The following is a 21765-nucleotide window of genomic DNA, read 5'->3' as shown; positions in this document are numbered from 1 at the left end:
GATGGGAATGCGCAGAGTGGGTGCAAAATTATCACAGTTCTGCACATGTCTGCAAGTGACTGTAGACAGTGCCTCAAGTGCTGACTTTGGTGGGTAAATTTTAGCTAGTACACAGATTTGCAAGTGCGCAACATATGAAGGGAGTCCAGTCCGCAAGTTATGTTTTCATTAGTATTATTCTGTTGTAGTGTTGGTGAGGAAAACAAAAATCCTGACCGATGTTGAAGGAAATTAAATGATTCAGGAATCTGGCTTGTTCTGTATGCTATGTTTAAGTCTCAGTTCCAAGAACCTATTGAGGACATTTAAGTAAGGCTTTATTGCATATCTTTTTTTTTTTTTTAACAATTTTCTTTTTTTTTTTTTTAAGTTTTTATTATCTTTTCTGGACAGAGACAGTCAGAAATCAAGAGGAAGGGGGAGAGAGGAAGAGAGACAGAGAGACACCTGCAGCCCTGCTTTACCACTCATAAACCTTTCCCTCTGCAGGTGGGGACTGGGGGCTTGAACCTATGTCCTTGTGCATTGTAGCATGTGTAGTCAACCAGGTGTGCCATTACCTGGCCCCTTGCATATATATTTGTAAGTTAGATACCCATCTCTTTATCTCTGAAAGTATCTCTTCATATTAGGGACATTCACCACTGTCACTGCATGACTATTATGCCACGCAGGAAAACTGTCCTGTAACATCATTCCATATATAGTTCATATTCAGCTTCTTCAATTCTTGCTAGAATTTTAAGAGTGTTCTGGGGGAAACCAAAAGGTTCATCCACACAATGCATTTATTTATCTCCAAAGTCTCCTTTAATCTAAAACAACCACCCATAATAGAAAAAAATGGATATTTTTGCAGAGTCTGAAACCATTTTTTTTTTCCCCCTCCAGGGTTATTGCTGGGCTCGGTGCCTGCACCATGAATCCACCACTCCTGGAGGCCATTCCCACCCCCCCTTTTTGTTGCCCTTGTTGTTGTGCCTATCATTATTGCCATTGTGATGTTGTTCGTTGTTGGATAGGACAGAGAGAAATGGAGAGAGGAGGGGAAGACAGAGAGAGAGGGGGAGAGAAAGATAGACACCTGCAGACCTGCTTCACCGCCTGTGAAACGACTCCCCTGCAGGTGGGGAGCCGGGGGCTCGAACCAGGATCCTTACGCCGGTCCCTGCGCTTTGCGCCACATACGCTTAACCCACTGTGCCACTGCCCGACCCCCACCAATTGTTTTTTTAGAATGACCCATATTATAGGCTTGCCCAGTTGAATGCTTCCCGGTGATTTGATTCTTGTGAAACCTTCTTGTGAGAATCTCTGCATAGGAGATATTGTGTACAGAAAGTCCTCATTTAATATCACCCCTAGGTTCTTGGAAAATGTATCTTAAATATTTTTATTAGTGATTTCACTGTTTTAAAAATTATAACATTACAGGGGCCAGGTGATGGCATACCTGGTTGAGCTCACATTACCATGTGTAAGCCCCTGGTCCCTTCTAGCAGTGGGAAGCTTCTTTTTGAGAGGTGAAGCAGTGCTCCCAGTGTCTCTTCCCCTCTCTCCTTCCCCCTCCCTCTCAATTTCTCTGTGTATTTAATAAATAAGATAACAGCGGTATCCTCTCATACCCGCACATAGTATGTGTAAGTCACCACACTGTCCCTCCAAATTCTCAAAGTCCAAGAGACAGTTTGATTGCCTTTTTTTTTTTTTAGTATTTATTTATTCCCTTTTTGTTGCCCTCGCTGTTTTATTGTTGTAGTTATTGTTGTTGTTACTGATGATGATGTTGTTGGATAGAACAGAGATGGAGAGAGGAGGGGAAGACAGAGAGGAGGAGAGAAAGACAGGCACCTGCAGACCTGCTTTACTGCCTGTGAAGCAACTCCCCTGCAGGTGGGGAGCCAGGGGCTCAAACTGGGATCCTTCTGCTGGTCCTTGCACTTTGCGCCACCTGCGCTTAACTCTCTGCGCTACCACCCGATTCCCTGCCATTTTTCTTTTCTTTTCTCTTTCTTTTTTCTCTTTCTTTCCTTCCTTCCTTCCTTCCTTCCTTCCTTCCTTCCTTCCTTCCTTCCTTCCTTTCTCCCTCCCTCCCTCCCTCCCTCCCTCCCTCCCTCCCTCCCTCCCTTCCTCCTTCCTTCCTTCCTTCCTTCCTTTTATATTGCTGGGGCTTGGTGCCTGCACTATGAATCCACTGTTCTGGAGGCCATTATTTTCCATTTTGTTGCATTGTTGTTATTGATGTTGTTGTTGGATAGGACAGCAAAATTGTTAGGCAGGGGGAGAGAAAGCTAGACACCTGCAGACCTGCTTCACCGCTTGTGAAGTGACCCCCCTGCAGGTGGGGAGCCGGGGCTCAAACCAGGATCCTTACACCTGTCCTTGTGCTTTGCACCATGCTTAACCCTCTGTGCTACTGCCTGCCCCCCAATTTTTCTTTTTCAAGTTCATTTACTTTAGTCATCTGTGTTCCACATTATGAGCAAAACCATCTGGTAGTTGTCCTCTCGCCCTTTTTTTTTTTTTTCAGAGCAGAGGAAAGACCTGGGACTTCAGAGCCTCAGGCATGAAAGTCTTTTGAATAACCATTGTTATCTCCCTACCCCCACCTTTTCATTTAGTATGATCACTTCCAGTTCTATTCATTATGTTCCAAATGGTACATTTGAAACACACACACACACACACACACACACACACACACACACACACACATTTTTCTGCCTCCATGGTTATTACTGGGGCTCGATGCTCACAGTACAAATCCACTGCTCCTGAGGCTATTTTTCCCATTTTGTTGCCCTTTTGTGGTTGTTACTATTATTGTTGTTATAGCTATTGTTGGATAGGACAGAGAGAAATCGAGACAGGAGGGGAAGACAGGAAGAGAAAGACATCTGCAGACCTGCTTCACTGCTTGTGAGGTGACCCCCCCCCGCAGGTGGGGAGCTGGGGGCTCAAACCGGGATCCTTATGCTGGTCCTTGCACCGGTTCTTGAGCTTTGTGCCAAGTGCGGTTAATGCACTACTGCCCAGACTCCACAAATATATTTTTAAAAGAATCCACCTATAATCAACAAATTTTATCTCCTGCTAATGATTAAGCAAGAGTTAAGCTCCTATGGCATATTCCCATGGCTATAAGACCACCACTAAACTTTTTTTAAAGAAAATATTTTTTATATTTATTCCCTTTTGTTGCCCTTGTTGTTTTATTGCTGTAGTTATTATTGTTGTCATTGTTGGATAGAACAGAGAGAAATCGAGAGAGGAGGGGAAGACAGAGGGGGAGAGAAAGATAGATACCTGCAGACCTGCTTCACCATTGTGACTCCTCTACAGGTGGGGAGCCGGGGGCTCGAACCAGGATCCCTATACCGGTCCTTGTGCTTTGCGCCACCTGCGCTTAACCCACTGCACTACTGCCAGACTCCCCACCACTAAACTTCTTTTTTTTAAAAAAAGATTTTATTTATTTATTAATGAGAAAGTTAGGAGGAGAGAGAAAGGACCAGACATCACTCTGGCACATGTGCTACTGGGGATCGAACCCAGGACCTCATGCTTGAGAGTCCAAAGCCTTATCACTGCGCCACCTCCCAGACCACCACTAAACTTCTAAACAAAGATTCCAGACACATCTAATGAACTATCATTTGTAGTCTTTTACACCTTTAACCTTCTTATTCCAGTTGAGGGTGGCGGGAGATGGTGCCTATCTCAGTAGCTCAAGCTGTGGGACAGGACCCAACCCTGGCCAGGAATCCTGTCCACTGCAGGGTTGATCTCTCTCTGAGTCAGTTAAGATCAGCTATGAACCTCACATGCACATCTTTGGGATGTAGACGGAAACTGGGTCCCAGAGAAAGCCTACACAAATTCGAGAACATGTAAGCAAGTCCCAACTGGGAACTGATTTTCACATTTTTCTCACTAACCTGAACAAAAGAATTGTTGAGTAAGACAGTGCTCTTGGGGGACCTGGCGTACTACTTGGTGCATTCCAGGAGAGGAGTCGTTATGTCTCTTTGTCCCTGTACTGGTGAGGTTGAGTTTGACTCTTGGTTAGGTGGATGACGACCCTTGATTTGAAGAGTTTACTTTAGGGGAGGTGGAGGCAGCGGTCTCAGTTGTAGGAGAGGGTGACTCAGGGCCAGGACTGGCTGGTGTGCTGAATGGGCAGGGCAGCAAGGGGGCGGAGCCCTCAGTGCAGTCTCTCTGAGCTGGAAGAAGCATGGTGCCCTGAGTCAGGGAGCCCAGTTTTAATTTCCAGTGAAAGCAGGACAGATTTCCTTTAGTCTGGATATAATTTCTTTTTTAAGCCTGGGGCTTGAAGCTGGAGAGGTCTAAATGCTTAGGAGATTGTTATGGATAGTAACAAAAGGCAGAATAGCTAACGCCTGACATAGTGTTTTTCTCTGCTGGTGCCACTAGATGATTTAACATTTAATATGTTTGTGGTCAGACCAAGTCAGAACGGAGCAAGCCTCAAGCGTTTCTTGCAGTTCAGCCAAGTGGCCCAGATCCCAAAGTGATATAACTGGTTTATTCACCAGCTCGGAGGGTCACCTTTGGCGCTGGTTGAACTCTAAGGCACCACTTGGCATTTCCTATAGTGCACTTGGGAAGCCCATTTGAATCATCCAATTAGATCTTTTTTTTTTTTTTTTTTTGCCTGAGGGACCTCAGTACAGAATTGCTGCCAGTGGCTTTGGCAGAGTGGAGCTGAGCCCCCTCCACAGTACTCGGGGCTGCTTCTGCTGTCACCTGTCTGATTCTCACAAAAGCATGTGTGATATTCTAGGTGGGTAATACTGTCCCTGTTTGCAGATGAGGGATCTGCAAAGTGACTTGGGCAAGGTCTCAGAATGTGCTAGACTGCTGCCATGAGCCCAGGCCTCAGTGTCCTCTCTTCTGGCTTTGGGAGTTAAGAATGAGGGTGAAATTCCTTGCTTAGGAAATGTCCCTGTGAGCTGTTACCCCTTTATACTTAATTTTAAAAAATTACCTTTATTATTGGATAGAGATAGCCAGAAGTTTGAGAGGAAGGGGGTGATAAAGAGGGAGAGACAGAAAGACACACCTGAAGCACTGCTTCATCAGTTGTGAAACCTCCCCCCTGCAGGTGGAGACCAGAGGCTTGAACCTGTGTCTTTGCACATTATAACGTGCACTCAACTAGGTGCACCACCATCTAGCCCCTTCCCTTTGTACTTTTTTGTCAGACTCCACTAGTGCTTCCCTAGTCAGGCTGTGTGGTCAGAACTGGTCAGGAAGTTCAGTGTTAGAACATATAACATACATAGCCGAGGTCTCAGAGGTTCCAGGTTCAACCCCTGACACTACCATATGCCAGTTCTGAATGGTGCTCTGCCGTCTCTCATAAATAAGTGCTAAAAAAAAAAAAACATTCTAACAAGCTTAGGAGGGCTCACTCAGTCCCACGAGTGGTCTCATAGCTTTGGGGTGTTAAGGTTGAGACTTTGAATTAGACCTGAATCAGAACCCAGCACTTAACTGAATACGTGACCTAGAGCAGTTGATCTAGCCTTACTCAGCAGAAATCTTCTCGTCTGTACTATATGAATGATAGAACCTGCCATTAGGTTTCTGATGAAGCTTGAGCTATTAAATGCAAAGTACTGAGCGGTTAACTGCCTCTACTTAATCAGCTCTGTAGTTGTTAGCTGTTGCTTAACGTGTTTAGACATACTCAGTAAATAGATGTTGTAGGAATGATGGGGGTCCCTGACCACTGCATGTGTTCTATGACAGCTGCAAGAGGCTACAGAAACTCTCCACGTATAGAAGCCTACAGCTTGCACCGATTGGGATTTGCAGTCACTAAGTCATTTTACTTAGTCATCAACTTGAATTGAAGTGAGCGCTGGACAGAGAGAGGTAAGAGATATTTCTTAATCCTTACAGTCTGGTTGAGGGTGGCAGGTGGGGGAATGGTATGAACACACATGTAAGGGAGGAAATCTGGGCAAGGGGACATTGTTCATGTGGGGAGCACGGGGAGTGGGGTGGTGCCAGGCCTGCAGAGGACGTGACTGGTAAGAATTCTCACTTTCCATACAGACCAGGTGTGAGGGAGCCAATTCTAGATGAGAATCATGAAGTTGGTATGCTATGACTTCACAGGGGCCCTGGGGCCTCTGTTCTCAATGGGCTGTTACTTTATGGCTGGTTCAGGGGAATAAAACCCTTTTCCTTGTTCTAGGTTCAGAAAAGACTGCATCTTATGAGTCTTCATCAGTTTCTAGGGAGAAGCAGCTGCCTAATAGTTCTAGTGGCTTAAACTCAGACATACCTGAGTTCAAATCTTGTGGGGTTCACTTGCCAGCTGAACCCATTGGGAAAGTCAGTCTCACTTTCATAATCAGTGAAAACGGGATAAGCATGGTGCCTAGACTCAAGGGCTGCACCTCAAGGGTTAACTCAAGGGTTAAATGAGATGGTGTGATTACAAGGCCAAGGCACTGGACGCATAGCGGAACCTCAGTGCTGGCCCTGGATGGACAGAAAGACACCCCCTGATAATGTCTCTCCTGGGTTAGCAGCCTGCTATTTCCCTGCCCTCATGGTCCAAACATAGGAGTCGGGGAGGAGCTGGGTCAAAATGTTCTAAACTCAGGGCGCAGGTGGAAAGCAGAGACTAAGAAACTGTGGAAACTCACCTGACCTTCCCAGCAGCCTTCCCCTTGCAATTACAGAGGGCTAAGTGCCTAGAAGAATACATGTATCTCTCCCTGGTTGGGGTCCCTTCAGCTCCTTCAAGCTGATAGTCGTTCACTCAGTCTGGCAGTCTGCCCAGTTCTGATTTGCAACTACAGAGTCTCTCCGTCACAGATAGGACTTGAACCACCACTCCTTAGGGATCAAGGCTGGGAAGCAGGGCAGGAGTGGGTGTGGCTGATTCTGTTGGCCAGCAAGAGCCTATGACTTGGTGGTGAGTGTGGATAATTGTGTGTGCTCGAGGGTAGGGTGACCTTAAAGCCATATTTTGCATCTACGTGTAAAATGTCAAATGGTCTGTGGAATCTTCTGGCAGCTGGGGGACTTTGAGTGGATTACATCCTGCTGTGACAAATGAACTTGCAGATATCTTTACGCTGTTCCCCGCTCCAGCACCTCTCTGAGAAGGAGTGGAAAAGAGTGGAGAAGACACAGAGAGTAGACACCACAGTGAACCCAGAGAGGAGTGTGATTTAGGGACATAGCCAGGGCTGGAATTAGAAAAGGCCGGCAGGGGACTGCAGGTGACAGCAGGGGAAACATCCAGGTCTCTTCTCTATAGGTGAAATCCACTCAGCTCCTCCAGTGTGGGAGAAATATGTAGTCAGCCAGCACTCCACATGGTTCATTTTAGCATCAAATATTTACCGTCTGCCCTAATGTGGGGATAGATCACCTAGCATTTGCAATTGACAACGCAAGACCAAAACACACAGAGCTAACCAAAGATCAAATATTTATTCATTCATTCAGCAGAGATTTAAAAAGACTTTTACTGGTATGTTAGTGCTGAACAGTGCTTTCAACTCCCATTATCTGAAAAGCAAACAGAATGGAGGCTTGTGTCTCCAGGGACCCACACAGCATGTCTTCCTGTCTCTGGTGTTCTTTGAGGCTGCTGATGGTGTCACTGTGGGGCTTGGTCTGCCTGACACCATCAACTCAAAGGCTGAATTTTGTTCAGCTCTATTCACTGCCCTTTCTGGCTTGGTAACTATTAGTAGTAGCATTGAGTCAGGTTTGACTTCTGGTTTCCATGGATGGGGTCAAGCAGAAGCAAAGACAGAGCAGTGGTGACTAACCCTCGGAATTTGGGAGGGACTGTGCTGCCTAGAGTTTTTTAGGGCTTGTAGCCCTTCTCCTGGAGAGGCTTCTGATGTCACTCAGCTGGACTTGGAAGAAGCAACAAGGAGGATTCTATTTTTTTTAAAGATATTTTTTCTTTCTTTATTTATTACTGGATAGAGACAGAGAAATTGAGAGAGGAGGAGGTGATAGAGAGCGAGAGAGACAGAGAGACACCTGCAGCACTGCTTCACCACTCCTGAATCTTTCCTCCTGCAGGTGGGGACCAGGGGCTTGAACCTGGGTCCTTGCACACTGTAGTATGTGTGTTTAACCTGGTGTTCCACCTCGTGGTCTTCCTCCCTTTTAAAGTTTATTATTTTTTTCTTTATTGGGGGGCAACAAGGTGGATTCTGAGAGGGCCTATGGGGTAAGCCACAGGCTAGCCTTTTGCTGGGAGGAGAAACTTAGCATAACAGCTCTTTCTATTCCTGTGGGATGCTTAAATAGGGCCTGCTGTCCTGTTAAGTTCCTCATTTGATCTATAATCCTAACAACAGTATTTTGAATCATGCTTCATAAGTACTTCTTTTTAAATACTTTTTTATTCCTTTTTGTTGCCCTTGTTTTTTTTAATTGTTGTAGTTATTATTGTTGTTGTTATTGATGTCATTGTTATTGCATAGGACAGAGAGAAATCAAGAGAGGAGGGGGAGACGGGGAGAGAAAGTCGCTTGTGAAGCGACTCCTCTGCAGGTGGGAAACCTGGGGGCTTGAACCAGGATCCTTACATCAGTCCTTGTGCTTTGTGCCACGTGCACTTAATCTGCTGCGCTACCTTCATGAGTACTTTTCAAAATGATTGCATCCTCTTGGTCCAGTTGGGTGTATTGTAGAAGAAGGTGGAGGCAAGATGTCTGGTTGGAGCAGAAACTAGGGAAATGTTGCTGTGAATATTTAGGTCTCCCATGCTTGGATAGTCTCCCTGTCAAGAAGGGAATTGATTTTGATTAAACATTATCTAAAAGGATAAATGAAAAGGGTAAATGAATTTTCTATCCTCTCATGGAATAGACTGCAGATGAGTTGTTCTTGCTTTTAGCCACAGCTGATTGCTGTCACCCCAGGATCAGGTAGCACCTCGTATTAGAGCCATGTTTCAGGGGACTAGGCAGTGGTGCACCCAGCTGAGGGCACACATTACCCCTGCCTCCCACCTGCAGGGGAAAATCTTCACAACTGGTGAAGCAGGGCTGCAGATGTGTCTCTTTCTCTTGTTCTCTCCCTCTCCTTCCCCACCACCCCAGCTGTTTCTCTCTGTCCTATCAACTAATAAAGAATAATGATTAAAAAAAAGAGCCATGCTTCTCCACCCTGTAAGCCAACTCTGGTGCTGCTTTTGTTACTGATAAGAAATGTTATGTTTGAAGAAATGGTTCCCTGTAATTGGCCTATACGTCCACACGTGGCTCTCTGCCCAGCTGGTCACTGAGACTGCATCCCATCTACCTGGGATTCACTCATTAGGAGATGTCACTTTTAAAAATGTGTCTACTGTGCTGGGGAGATAATACCATGAGTTGTGCAATATTGCCATGCCTGCAGTCCCAGGTTCAATCCCGTGTACCACCATAAGTCAAAACTGAACAGTGCTTTGGTTACAACTGAAGAACTGACAAGAAGAAACATGCCTGGGGATTTGAAAACAGTCTGCTGACTTCCTTGCTGGCACACATGTACCCCCAACTCCCCCACTGCAGCACACCCCCAGGCCACCCCTAAACAGTCTGAGCCAATTCTCCTTCCATTCCACACAGCGGTCGCAGATGAAAAATTAGAGCATGTCTTCTCTCCAGCGGGGCTGTTTATGTGAACAGTAGAGCATTTTGCCATTCTAGTGTTAGACCTTCTTTATTGTGTTTTATATACACGTGTGTGTATGTATCTATATATGTATATATATACATTAATGTAGCATTGTTTTGATGTGTGATGTAGATTTCAGCATAGCTGATATGTCAGCTTCTGTATAGACTCTGTTAAATTCCACTGGAAGTCCCATTCTGCCCTTCACCGTACAGTTGGGCCCTATCACTTGATTAACGTCTCTTGACCTGCTCCCTCTGGTTGGTCTTACAGTGTAAAAGTTTGTGCTTTGGTTCACTCATTTGGTTTCTTTATGTACCACTTCTGAGTTAAATAATATGGTGTTTGACTTTCTCACTTCACTGAGCATCTAGGTCCTTCATGTTGCAAATAGCAGGGCTTTATTGTTTTTCTGTTTATAGCCAAGTAGGATTTCGTTGTGTAAATATCTTTATTTACTTTTTTTTCTGTTCTTTTAATTTTGGGGTGGGAGGGGTGCAGAGAGGCAGCTGGGAAGGAGGGGTGGGGATGAAGAGGGCTTAGGAGAAGGGATGACACTACAGTTCCACCATTGATGATGGGTCCCCAGGTGCCTGCTGCCTCTCATGTGGAAACCAGGTGTTGAACCTGGTTTCTTGTACATGGTAACATGTGCACGCTACTGGGTGAGATATCTCATGGCCCTTATGAGTGCAGTATACATTGTGGCTATTAACCCTTGCCAGATGTGTGATTTGAAAAATAGCTCCCTTCATTCAGTAGGATTCTTTTTTTTTTTGCCTTGGGGTTTGATGCTTGATTTCTTTACTCCGAGGACTCTCCTGCCCCCTCCCCCCATGTTTTCAGTTAAAAACAGGGAAAGATTTGGAGTAAGAGATGGGGAGGAAAGACGACATCACTGCTCCATTGCTTATGAAGCGTCCTCTGTGCAGGGTACTCCTATGTGGTGCCAGGGACATGAATCTCAGTCCTCACTCATGGCAGTGTTTCAGTCTGAGGATGCTTATGATTATTTTAAATAAATATTGGGACTGGGAGGTAGCTCACTTGGTAGAGTACACACTGCCATGCACTAAGGTCTGGGTTCAAGCCTCCAACCACCAGGTGAGAGCACCACACGAAGGGAAAGCTTCATGAATGGTGAAGTGGTATTGTGGTGTCTCTCTTCTCCCTTCTCTTCCTTTTATCCCATCTAAACAAACAAGCAAAACACCAGGAGTGGTAGAGTCATGTGGGCATGAAACTCCAGCAAAGCCCTGTCAATAAGGGGAAAATGTTAGATTTGCCATTAGTTTACAATACTCTTTACATTTCAGGAGTGCAGCTTCACCCACTTGCCTGCCTGCCTGCATTCTTTCCTTCCTTGCTCCCTTCCTTCCTTCCTTTTTTTGATTAATAGTGGCTTATAAGATTACAGGGTATAGTTGACCACACCACACCCACCACCAAAGTTCTGTGCCTCCCAAAGATAACCATTATAGTTCTCACAAAGTTTGCTTCTGCTTGTTGTTGTTTTGCAAGTTTGTGTGTTTTAGTTTGTAGATTCCACATGAGTGAAATCATCTGGTAGTTGTCTTTCATCTCTTACTTTGCTAAGTATAACTGCTTTCCAGTTACATTTGATTTGTCCCAAAGAAGACAATATCATCTTTTTTTTTTTTTGCCTCCCATCGCTGGGGCTTGGTGCCAACAGTATGAATCCGCCGCATATGCCCCCCCCCCATTTTAATTCAATAGGACAGAGAAATTGAGAGGGGAGGTTAGAGGGAGATAAAGATAGACACCTGCAGACCTACTTCACCACTTGTGAAGCGACCCCTCCCCCTGCAGGTTGGAAGCTTGGGGCTTGAACCAGGATCCTTGTTGCAGGTCCTTGCACTTCTTACTACATGCACTTAACCCAGTGCGCCACCTCTCGACACCCAAATAGCGTCTGATTTGATTGTAGAGTAGTAGCCCATGGAATATATATCCCATAACTTCTTTAGCAAGTCTTATGTTGATGGGCATTTAGGCTGTCTCCACATGTTGGTTGTTGTGAACAGTGCAGGTATGAGTATATGGGTGCATCTGTCCGTTTGAATAAGTGTTTTCATGTCCTTTGGATAAGAGTGGTATTCTGGATCATAAGGTAATACAGTTTTTGTTTAAGGACTCTCCATATAGTTTTCCACCAAAATTCCAGTGCCATCTCACTGCTTTTTGTTTGTTTGTTTTGTTATTGTTGTTTGGTTTAATGATAGTTTCTTTTGCTGTGCAGAAGTGTTTTAGTTTGATATAGTCCTGGTTGTTTGTTTTTGGTTTTTCCTCTTCTTGCCATTGGAGTCAAGTTCCCAAAGACATCTCTAAGACTGGAGTCTGGGAGTATATTGTTTTTCTTCTTCCTTTAGTTTCTTTTTCTTTTCTTTTTTTAAGATTATTTATTTGTTAGGAAGATAGGAGGAGAGAGAGAAAGAACCAGACATCACTCTGGTACATGTGCTGCTAGGGGTTGAATCTAGGACCTCACGCTTGAGAGTCTATTGCCTTAGCCACTGTGCCACCTCCAAGAGCACTTCTTTTTATTTTCTTCAATGTGTTTTATGATGTAAGATCTTTTTTAAAAAAAATGTTTAAATTATTATTTATTTTCCCTTTTGTTGCCCTTGTTGTTTTATTATTGTTATAGTGATTATTGTTGTTGATGTCGTTGTTAGATAGGACAGAGAGAGATGGAGAGAAGAGGGGAAGACGGGGAGAGAAAGACAGACACCTGCAGACCTGCTTCACCGCCTGTGAAGCGACTCCCTTGCAGGTGGGGAGCTGGGGGCTTGAACTGGGATCCTTACACCTGTCCTTGCACTTTGCACCATGTGCGCTTTACCCACTGCACTACCATCTGACCCCCATGATGTAAGATCTTATATTCAGGTCCTTCATCTATTTTAATTTTTTTTTGTTTTTTATTTTTTAAATATTTATTTTATTTATTCCCTTTTGTTGCCCTTGTTGTTTTATTGTTGTAGTTATTATTGTTGTTGTCATTGTTGGATAGGACAGAGAAATGGAGAGAGGAGGGGAAGACAGAGAGGAGGAGAGAAAGATAGTCACTTGCAGACCTGCTTCACCGCCTGTGAAGTGACTCCCCTGCAGGTGGGGAGCCGGGGTTCGAACCGGGATCCTTATGCTGGTCCTTGTGCTTTGCGCCACCTGCGCTTAACCCGCTGCACTACAGCCCGACTCCCCCTATTTTAATTTTTGTGTAGGGTGTAGTCATCTAGTTTCATTACTTTGCATGTGACTGCCCAGTTAACCACCATTTACCGAGATTTCCATGTTCTGTTGTAAGCTCTTAGTTTCATCATAAATTGATTGTCTAACTTGTGTGAGTTTCTGGGCTCTCAGTTCTGTTCTACTGATCTCTGTGTCTTCTCATTCTGACATTAAGCTGTCTACTATTGCTTTGTAATAGTATATTTTGAAGTCAGGTTGCATGATGCTTTCACTTTTGTTCTTTCTCTTAGGACTGCTTTGGTTAGGTTGGGGGTCTATTGTAGTTCTAAATAAATCTTAGAACCTTTGAGTCTATTTCTGTGAAGAATGTCATTGGGATTTTACCAAGGGTTGCGTTGAGTCTGTGCATTGCTTCAGATCCTACAGCTGTTGTGATGATGTGAGTTCTTCCAGTCCATGAACACAGACTGCCCCTCAATGAACACAGAATGCTTGGGGAGGTGGGTAAGCAAGCAGGGGAGATTGCTCATCTGGATGATTCCTGGGTTTGCTTCTGGGCATCACATATGACACAGTGGGGCTCTAATACCTCTCCCTCGCTTATAAGTCTTTTCTTCTTTTTCTTTAATTTGTTAAAAAAAATTTACTTATTGGCTAGAGACAGAAATTGAGTAAGAAGGGGGAAATAGAGAGGGAGAGAGACAAAGGGACACTTGCAGACCAGCTTCACCACATGTGAAGCTTTCCCCCTGCAGGTAGGGACTGGGGACTCGAGCCTGGGTCCTTCCACATTGTACCATGTATGCTCACCAGGTGCGCCACCACCCGACCCCAGTCTTTTTTCCTTTTTAAGAATAATACTCTGTGTCTCCTGTTGGTTTTCAGCAGTGCTTCAGAGTTTTTAGTGCACAGGTCTGTCCCTTCCCTGGTGAAATTATTATAGGTATTTAGTTTGTTGTAGTATGATTGTTAAGTGGGATTTCTGTCCTGACTTTTCCTTCTGCTAGCTCATTGTTTGCATGTAGAAGTGCAACAGACTTTTGCATACGATTTTGTACTTTCCACTTCACTGTGCTTATTGTTCCTAATCATTTATCCTAGAAATGTTGGCATTTTCTATGTGTATTATTGTCCATCTATAAACAGTGACAGTTTTATTTCTTTTCCATCTGAACTTAGTGATATTATTTAAAAATTTTAAAATAAATTTTACTTATAAGATTTATAGTTATCATTTTCAATTACTGTATATATTTTTTTCTTCCCTTCCAATTTGTATATCTTGTGTAATTCCTCTGACTGGAATGTGTGTATGTCTGTTTTGGGGGCCTTGCATATGTGTAGTTTCACCATGCTGAGCCCTTCCTTCCTTCCTTCCTTCCTTCCTTCCTTCCTTCCTTCCTTCCTTCCTTCCTTTCTTCCTTCCTTCCCTCCTTCCTGGCTTTTTTCATTCAGGTAGCTGTAGCTATGTAGATATATGCAGACAGGAAGGAATAGGCTTCACAGTGTCAGAGCTTCCCCCAAGCACCACTGCAGCAGCCCCATAGTGCTGGGGCTTGAAGCTGAGCTGGATACAGGGCAAGGCTGGCATCCTACCAAGGGAGCTATTTTATTTTACTTTATTTTACTTGGCTCCTGCAGAACTCTAATACTAATGTTGAGTAATAGTGATGAGAGTAGACATCTGTGTCTCGTTCCTGATCTCAGAGGAAAAACTTAACAGATTTTCATTATTGTGGGTGATGCTGATTGTTGGTTGTCATATAGTCTTCATTGTGTTCAGAGATGTTCTTTTTGTGAAAAAATAAGAACCAGAAGAATAGCTCACCTAGACATTGTGCTGGTTTGCCATGCAGGCAACCCAAGTTCGAACCTGATCCCTACCACATTAAAGCAAGCCTTGATGCTGCTGTGTCTCTTCCACTAGCTCTGCCTCCTCACATCTCTATCTAAAAAAATAAAACAAAACAAACAAACAAAAGCAAAAATAATTAATGGGAGGGAGAAATGTGGGAATGTGAAAGACCCCAACACTGCTCTCCCACCCATGGAGCTTCCCTGGGTGCTGTGGACCTTGGAGATCCCATGTGGTGCTAGGGCTTACCCTTGGGGCACTGTGCATACAGTAAAGTGCCAGCTCTACTGCATTTGCTGTCTCCTAGCCCCAGAGTGGTTTGTTCCTTTTCTTCCCATTTTGTTGACAGGTTTAGTTACTAGTAGGTGTTGAATCTTGTCAAATGCTTTTTCTACATCTATTGAGTTTGCAGTTTTTAAATGTGACCCACCAACTAACTCCATTTCATACAAAATGGAAAGAAACATCTGTTGTTAGCCACAGAGGTCATCTTGGTTCTACTGCACTTTTTGAGAGGTGTGATCTCCAACACGATGGTCTCCTAAGGTATCTGTGATAGTACTTTGGGGCTTGGGCAGTGGCACAACCAGGAAAGTGCAGAAGTTACCATGCGTGGGGACCTAGATCTGACTTTCTCGTCTCCACCTTCACTGGTGGAGGAGCAGTGCTACAGGTGTCCTTCTCTCTCCCTCTCTGTCTCTATCATCATAAAAATATAATTATAAAAAAGTATTATTTTTTTTTCTTGCCTCCAGGGTTATTGCTGGGGCTTGGTGCCTGCACCACGAATCTTCTGCCCCAGCGGCCATTTTTTTCCATCGTTATTGCTGCTGCTGCTGCTGCTGGACAGGACAGCAAGATAGAGAGAGGAGGGGAAGACAGAGGTGGGGTGAGGAAGATAAGACACCTGCTTGTGAAGCGACTCCCTCTGCAGGTGGGGAGCTGGGGCTCAAACTGGGATCCTTGCACTGGTCCTTGTGTTTCGCACCATGTTTGCTTAACCCGCTGCACCACACTACCTGGCCCCTCAAAAGAGTATTTTTTAATAAATTGTGATTGTATAAGTTTGTTAGTTGCCTGGAGCAGGAATTACATTATTTTTCTTCCTCGACTTTATATATGTTATCATGATCTTTATGATAGGAAAATGAATGAAGTTTAAAAGTATAATAATAATTATCGATCTTCCAACTAACACAACAGTTCAGCTGCTCATCTTTCTGATCCTGGGAGCTGGGTGTGTGTGACTCTAGAGAGGTGATTTCCAGCAGAAACAGCTGCAGAACTTTGTTTGAAATCACAAGTCCAGAAACTGGGTGGGTGGGGGTGGGGGCAGCTTCTAGGTTATCTAATCTGTTATTTCCGTATTATCCTCCCTAAAACGTGCCCAATAGTTCTCTCCTATCTGTGAGATGATCAGTGAAAAACAAAAATGGTAATAACAAAAAAGAATTCTTTGTTTCTTTATTTTATTTATTATTGATTTAATAATGACTGACAAGACTGTAGGATAAGAGGGGTACAACTCCATGTAATTCCCACCATCAGAGTTCCGTATCCCATCCTCTCCACTGGAAGCTTTCCTATTCTTTATTCCTCTGGGAGCAGGGACCCAGGATCTTTATGGGGTGCAGGAGGTGGAAGGTCTGGCTTCTGTAACTGCTTCTCTGCTGGACATGGGCGTTGGCAGGTTGATCCATACTCCCAGCCTGTTTGTATCTTTCTCTAGTGGGGCAGGGCTTGCTCTGGGAAGGTGAGGTTCCAGGGTACGTTGGTGAGGTTGTCTGCCCAGGGAAGTCAGGTTGGCATCATGGTAGGATCTACAACTTGGTAGCTGAAAAGCGGTAAGATATAAAGCAGGACAAATTGTTTAATAATCAGGAACCTAATGCAAGAATACAGCAGATGAGATTTGGGATCTTCATTTTGGAAAAAGCTAGTAGGTCTATTTTAGGTATATTCTAAGGGGTCCATGATTTTACTAATTTTTGCCTGAGCCCAACAGCTAACATGCAGGTTGGCTAAAAGAATTGTCTGGGGAGATGGTGTCAAAGTTGGAAACAGAACTAGAAAGCTGGATCTGGTCACTATCAGATCATCGTCCTGGGCCCTAGTCTGGGAATCCTGGGATTCTCACTTAGACATGAGGGACCTAGACCTGTAACAGATCCCTCTCTCCCTTGTCACTGGTCATCTCCATCAGGAACAACATAATTAACCCTCTTGTGGGCTTCTATAGGACCTTGCCCTCAGAGTGGGTCAACATTGGTAGGGACTGCCCCACTCTCCGAAGGGAGGCTGGGTTAGCATACTCTGCTACTGGAGGAAGATGGGTCCTGCAGTGAGTGCAGCCTGGAATGTTCTTTGCCATGACCATAGAATGCAAGCTCAGACCTACAGGACTACAGAGGTTACACAGGCACCTCTGCTGAATATGGGCCCCAGATCAAATCGATGGGGTTTACAGAATTCTTTTTTTTTTAAGTTTTTTTTTTTTAAATCTTTAACTATTGGATAGATACAGCCAGAAATTGAGAGGGAATGGGCGATAGAGACGGAGAGAGCTAGAGACAGCTGAAGCCCTTCTTTACCACTCGTGAAAGTCTCCCCTGCAGGTGGGGACTAGGGACTCAACCCTGGATCCTTGTGCACTGTAACATGTGCGCCCCACCAGTGGCACCACCACCCAATCCCCTACAGAATTCTTAAGGGGGGGAGAAGAATACTCTCTAGGAAGGGAGATTTTACAATAGAAATGCCTTTTTATTAGTGTTAAACAGAGAGCCTTCACTCAGATGCTAGGGCTATCTGGCTGTGACATCTGTCACCCCATTGATTGCCACGGTTGGTTTGCCTATCTGGCTGGCTAGGTGAGTGTCCCCTCCCTCCCTCATTGCTTCATGTGCATCCCTCCCAAAGCTGTGTGTTTGGTCCAAGAGGACAGGACAGCCTTCGCCGAATAGAGATGGACCCGTGTTCGGTCGAGGGTGTACTAGTAGCTGCGCTCCCCTGCTAGAACCTCCAAACAGTAAGAGAGTCTTCACTCACCTTGACAAAGGAGAGAAGACTTAGATGCGAGAAAGCTGTGTGCCTCAATATAAGAACAGTGGGGAGGGAGGTAATTGCTGGAGTTTGCATCACTCATAGTGTTACAAATATTCCAGAAAGATTCAGAAATTGGGGGCTAGAAATCTGGGTCCTAAAAAATGGGTTACAGTATCTTACTGGAGGTAAATCAGCTGGTGGGCATCTGTTACATCTATCTTCAAACAGCTCTAGTTAGGAGGAATCCCTGGTCATAGCGATCAAAACTGTCTGCTTGAAACTTCTTCTACCCACTATTCTAGTTCTGGTCTGTTGGGGAGGGGGGGTATTGAGAGGTAGGTCTAGCCTGTAATTACCGAGTGCCCATGGCAGTGACTTTTAGACTAGTTTCCCGTGGAAGCCAGGTCGCCAGGGGATGCTGCTTGTAAGGATGCTCTGCTTTGAAATGTGTATCTTCCTTTAAGAAGCCAGGTGGGACCTAAGCACTTCAACTCAGGTTCATCCTGGGCAGCTCAGGACTTGCTAGAAATACAGTCTCTCTTGTCTGGGAAACCTGCACCTCTGTTACCAGCGGGGGCTTTGCCCTGCCAGTCCTTCTTTCTATCAGCTCGCTTCTGTTTTTTGTTTGTTTTTAAATTTTCTCTTTTATAGCTCTGCTCAGTTCTGGCTTATGGTGATGCTGGGGATTGACCCTGGGGCTTTTGATGCCTCAGGCTTGAAAGTCTCTTTGCATAACCACTTGGCTATTTCCTAAGCCCTCCTTTGCCCATTTCCAAAACTGCCAACTTTCTGAGCAGAAGTGGTTCTCCTCCTCCTCCTCCTTGTTTATTAGTGATTTAATAATGATTAACAGGATTGTAGGATGGGGATGAGCTGTGCTGCACCTAGTTAAGAACACAGTCCTAAGGATCTGGGTTCGACTTCCCCCACCCCACATGCAGGGGCAAATGCTTCACGATTGGTGAAGCAGGTCTGCAGGTGTTTATCTTTCTCTCTCTCTCTAGCTCCCCCTTTCCTCTTAATTTCTCTCTGTCCTATCCAGTAAAATGGAAAAAACAAAAAAAGGCCATCAGGAGCAGTGAATTTGTAGTGCTGGCACCGAGCCCCAGCAATAAACCTTAGAGGAAAAAAAAAAGATTGTAGGCTATCAGGGGTATAATTTCACACAGTTCTCACCACCAGAATTCCATATCCCCACCTCCTCCATTGGAAGCTTTATCCCTCTGGGAGTATGGACCAAAATTCTTCCTGGGGTGCAGAAGGTGGAAGGTCTGGCTTTTCCTTTTCTTTTTTTAAATATTTATTTCCTTGTTGCCCTTGTTGTTTTATTGTTGTAGTTATTATTGTTGTTGTCATTGTTAGATAGGACAGAGAGACATGGAGGAGGAGGGGAGAGGGGGAGAGAAAGACAGACACCTGCAGACCTGCTTCACCGCCTGTGAAGCGATGGCCCTGCAGGTGGGGAGCCGGGGCTCAATCCGGTATCCTTACGCCGGTCCTGGCACTTTGCACCACATACTCTTAAACCCACTGCCTTACCGCCCAGCTACCCAGGTCTGGCTTTTCTAATGGCTTCTCCACTGAACATGGGCATTGGCTGGTCGAACCATACTCCCAGCCTGCCCCCTATCTTTTCCTAGTGGGATAGAGATCCGGAGAGATGAGGTAGGTTCCACACGTTGGTGAGGTCATCTGCCCATGGTAGTGTCTGCAACTTGGTGGCTGAAAGATATAAAGCAGGACAAATTGTTTAATGATCAGGAGCCTCAAGTTCAGAGCAGAGCAGATGAAACGAAAGGTCTTCATGTGGGAAAACGCTAGGAAGTCCACTTTAGGTATATTCCAAGAAGCCCATGACAGTTAATTTTTACCTGAGCCCAACAGCTAATATGCAGGTAGGCTAAAAGTATTGTTTTCAGGGTGGAGGTGGGGGGTAGCCCAGTGGGTTAAGTGCACATGGCGCAAAGCGCGAGGACCGCGGTAAGGATCCCGGTTCAATCTCCCATCTGTAGGGGAGTCACTTCACAAGCGGTGAATCAGGTCTGCAAGTGTCTGTCTTTCTCTCTCCTCTGTCTCCCCCCTCCTCTCTCGATTTCTCACTGTCCTATCCAACAGCTAGAACAATAAAGTCAACAGCAAGTGCAACAACAAGGGCAATAAAAGTGGGAAAAATGGCCTCCAGGAGTAGTGGATTCATGGGGCAGGCACAGCCCCAGCAATAACCCTGGAGGCAAAAAAAAAAAAGGCCGGGTAGTGGCGCACCTGGTTGAGTGCATGTATTACAAAGCACAGGGACCCTGGTTTGAGTCCCTGGTCCCCACCTGCAGGGGGAAAGTGGTGAAGCAGGGCTGCAGGTGTCTCTCTGTCTCTCTCCCTCTCTGTCACCCCCTTCCCTCTTGATTTCTGGCTGTCTCTATCCAGTAAATACAGATAACAAAAAAATTAAAGTAAAGTTTTGTTTAGGGAGATGGTGTCGGAGTTGAGTGTTTTTCAATAAATTATGCTTCTGCTTAGGATAGTCAGAGCCCAGTTTCTGTCATTTGCGACTTGGCAACTTGTTTTTACCCTGGGTCATTGTGCAGTCTATCTGGCGAACCACCACTAATGGAGGTGAGAGAGGGAAAGAGGGAGAGACAAACATTAAAGCACTGCTCCACCATCCATGGTGCTCCCCTGTGGCCCTTGGTGCTGTCTGTGGTGTGGGGGACGAGCTCACACATGGAGAGCTCTGTCAGCTGAGTCACCTCCCGGGCTCAGTGATATCAGACCTGCTGAGAGGAAATTATGGAAACAGATTGCTTTGCACAGTGGTCTGTAATGAATACTGAATAGACATTGCACTTGAGTTTCTTTCCTCTTGCTGAAGCCAATGAGACATAAATAAGAAAAAGTGACTGAAGACTGGGGAGGGAGGAGAGAGGTAGCTGAGTTATATTCACAGCGGGTGCTGCGAATGGGAGACCCTGAGTGAACATAGGCAGAAGGCAGGTGGGGAGGCAGCGTGAGGCACTAAGGGCAAAACTGATGGAGCAGGTGGCCTAATCCAGTGAGGTGAGCTGGGAAACGGGCAGCGCTTGGAAGGAAAGGAGTAGAAAAGGGACACTCCAGAGCAGGGGTGAGAAGCTTTGTCCTGTGTCCCTGCCTGCCTTTGGACTCTGTTGCCTTTATGGATATCTTCTGCATCTTCCCCTCCTCTCGTCCCTTTCCTATCTCCTCTTCCTTTTTTTTACTTCCTTTCTTATATTTTTCAGGCCCTGTGCATGTATAATTTCCCTACTATGAGTCACCTTTTTTTTTTAGTCAAATATACATGAAACAGAGAGAGGAGGAGAAACACCATGGATCAGAGCTCCCCATTGTTCTGTAGTGCTTCATTGTGGTGCTGTGAGCTCAAACCTGGGTCACACTCATGGCAAAGCCAAGTACTTTAGCAGATGAGCTATCATCAGTGGGCGGTCAGGTCCAGTGTGACTGTGACCAGTCTCTCAGGTGGGAATGGGGAGACTGACGCTCACTCCAGGGCCTGTGTGAGGGCTTCTTGGAGAAGGGCAAGGCTGAGTGATCAGCCTTCACATTTCACCTTGAAAACGTCCCTTTCTTCTAACATTCTAAAATTCCCTCTCACTGTTTCTATCACACCGAGGGGCTGGGATTTAGCTCATTGGATAGAATGTGCACTTTACCTGGCATGAAACCCTGGGTCCTACACCTGGCACCACATAGGAGCACCATGTGGGAGCTCCTCAGATGGTGGAGCCAGGCTGTGGTCTTTCTCTCCCCCTAAGTATATAAAATGAAAAGAAAAAAAAAAAAAAAAGCAGAGGAGGCTGCCTGGGTTTGTCACTCTTGTGAGATCCCTGGTTCATTTGTTTTATTATTCATTCATTCATTCATTTACCAGAGCACTGCTCGCCTCTGGCTTATTATGGTGGTGCAGGGGATTGAATTTGAGACTTTGGAGCCCCAGGCATAAGAATCTC

Source organism: Erinaceus europaeus, chromosome 20 (assembly GCF_950295315.1).
Source record: "Erinaceus europaeus chromosome 20, mEriEur2.1, whole genome shotgun sequence".
NCBI classification, from domain to species: domain Eukaryota; kingdom Metazoa; phylum Chordata; class Mammalia; order Eulipotyphla; family Erinaceidae; genus Erinaceus; species Erinaceus europaeus.
This window is presented reverse-complemented; position numbering follows the sequence as displayed.